Raw genomic sequence first — 2,048 nt, 5'->3', positions numbered from 1 at the left:
CTTCCTCCCACAGTCCAAACACATGCAGGTTAATTGGTGACTCTAAATTGTCCGTAGGTGTGAATGTGAGTGTGAATGGTTGTCTGTCTCTATGTGTCAGCCCTGTGATAGTCTGGTGACCTGTCCAGGGTGAACCCTGCCTCTCACCCAGTGTCAGCTGGGATAGGCTCCAGCACCCCGCGACCCTCAAGACGATAAGCAGTTACGGAAATGGATGGATAGAAGACTTGAACCTGGAGTGGAGTGTTTTTACTCTGAGGTACTGGTACTCTTCCTTTAGTAAAAGATCTCAGCAGCACGTTTTCCACAGCAGCTGTGGAATGTGACGGAGATGTTTAGTGTCTTAGGCTGTGTTAACCGCTTTGTAGTCATTATGTGTCTCTTGTGTCTCTTTGTAGTTGTTTCAAACCTTTTTATGGTAGTTTTGGGACTTTAAGTAGTCGTTCTGTCTCTTTGTAGTTGCTTTGTGTCTGTTTGCAGTCATTTTGTGTCTCTTTGTAGTTGCTTTGTGTCTCTCTGTAGTTGCTTTGTGTCTCTTTGTAGTCATTTTGCATCTCTTTGTAGTTGCTTTGTGTCTCTTTGTAGTTATTTTGCATCTCTTTGTAGTCATTTTGTGTCTCTTTGTAGTCATTTTGTGACTCTTTGTAGTTGCTTTGTGTCTCTTTGTAGTTGCTTTGTGTCTCTCTGTAGTCATTTTGCATCTCTTTGTAGTCATTTTATGTCTCTTTGTAGTCATTTTGTGTCTCTTTGTAGTTGCTTTGTGTCTCTTTGGAGTCATTTTGTGTCTCTTTGTAGTTTCTTTGTGTCTCTTTGTAATCATTATGCGTCTCTTGTGTCTCTTTGTAGTCATTTTGTCTGCTTGTTTATCTGTTAGGATCCCCATTAGCTGGGGTCCACATTTAAAAACATATATTAGGGGCGTCGGTGGCTTAGTGAATAGAGCAGGCGCCTCATGTACAAGGCTGTTGCTGCAGCGGCCCGCGTTCGACTCCAGCCTGTGGCCCTTTGCTGCATGTCTCTCTCTCTCTCTCTCTCTCTCTCTCTCCCCTTCACTCTTCACTATCCTGTCAATTAAAGGCAAAAACTATCTTTGAAAACATACATTAAACCTTACAGAGCACACAAATGGACACATCTGAACATGCTTTAAACGTTAGACATAAGAGAATAAATTATGAGTCTCTATAATACATGCTGTGGGCCTTTGCAGCTGTTTGGCATCTGTGTATCTCTGTTTGGATATTTTTGAAACTCTCTTTCCACTTTGGGCCCCAAAGACCTGTCCCTTCCATGGAAGTTTTACTGCAGGAAAGGATTTGAATTCTTCTTCTGCCTCTGCTGCCCAGAGACTGCAGATAGTTTAATACTCTCTTACTACAAACTCATCTTCAAAATAACCTGTAAAACTGCTCTGAAACTCTGCCTGCACCTTTCTGTCTTCACACAACCTGTAGCTTTGGATCTCTGCATAAAAAAATAAAATGTGCATGAAATGAAATGTAAAAAAGCTGCTTTCATATTAACTGTGTTTGTTTCCTGTGGGTTGCCGAGCGCACACAGTTTGGCCTCTACAGCAGATCGTACTTTGGCAGAGATTCAGAAAACACTGAAAAAAGTGTTGTAGTTGCTTTGTGTCTGTTTGCGTCTCTTGTGTCTCTATGCAGTCATTGTGCATCTCTTTGTAGTTGCTTTGTGTCTCTTTGTAGTCATTTTGTGTCTCTTTGTAGTTGCTTTGTGTCTCTTTGTAGTCATTATGCATCTCTTGTGTCTCTTTGCAGTTGCTTTGCATCTCTTTGTAGTTGCTTTGTGTCTCTTTGTAGTCATTTTGTGTCTCTTTGTAGTTGCTTTGTGTCTCTGTAGTCATTTTGCATCTCTTTGTAGTCATTTTGTGTCTCTTTGTAGTCATTTTGTGTCTCTTTGTAGTTGCTTTGTGTCTGTTTGTAGTCATTATGCGTCTCTTGTCTCTTTGTTGTTGCTTTGTGTCTCTTTGTAGTCATTTTGCATCTCTTTGTAGTCCTTTTATGTCTCTTTGTAGTCATTTTGTGTCT

The 2,048-nt window shown here is 40.9% G+C and overlaps 1 protein-coding gene across 2 annotated transcripts in view; it reads right to left on the bottom strand.

Moving 5' to 3' along the window:
* The window catches only part of rnaset2l (ribonuclease T2, like), a 28,871-nt gene that overhangs the window by 18,869 nt on the left and 7,954 nt on the right, over positions 1-2,048 (bottom strand). The window lies entirely within an intron of this gene.

This window comes from Epinephelus moara, chromosome 2 (assembly GCF_006386435.1).
Source record: "Epinephelus moara isolate mb chromosome 2, YSFRI_EMoa_1.0, whole genome shotgun sequence".
Taxonomy (NCBI): domain Eukaryota; kingdom Metazoa; phylum Chordata; class Actinopteri; order Perciformes; family Serranidae; genus Epinephelus; species Epinephelus moara.
This window is presented reverse-complemented; position numbering and strand designations above follow the sequence as displayed.